Genomic DNA, 275 nt, shown 5'->3' with positions numbered 1-275 from the left:
GGAGAAACAGGGCCCGGCTGCGAGCTGTGGGGGGCTGCGGGGAGGGAAGGGCTTTTGGTAAGCCCCGAGGCCCACGCGTGGGGCTCAGCACCCCCCTGGTCCCGAGCAGCCCAGCCGAGCACACCGCATCCCCCCGGGGGGGGCACACACGACCCAAACCCAGCCATGGGGGGACACAGCCCTTCCTTCCCCCGCTGCAGGGCCGGGCTGCTCTGCGCCCCAAGCTTACGGCTGTGGGAGAGACCCCAGCACATGAGGCAGACCCCAGCCCCTAT

The sequence above is a fragment of the Eurypyga helias genome, unplaced genomic scaffold (assembly GCF_000690775.1).
Source record: "Eurypyga helias isolate BGI_N326 unplaced genomic scaffold, ASM69077v1 scaffold22543, whole genome shotgun sequence".
In the NCBI taxonomy this organism is placed as follows: Eukaryota; Metazoa; Chordata; class Aves; order Eurypygiformes; family Eurypygidae; genus Eurypyga; species Eurypyga helias.
Note: the sequence above shows the minus strand (reverse complement) of the source record.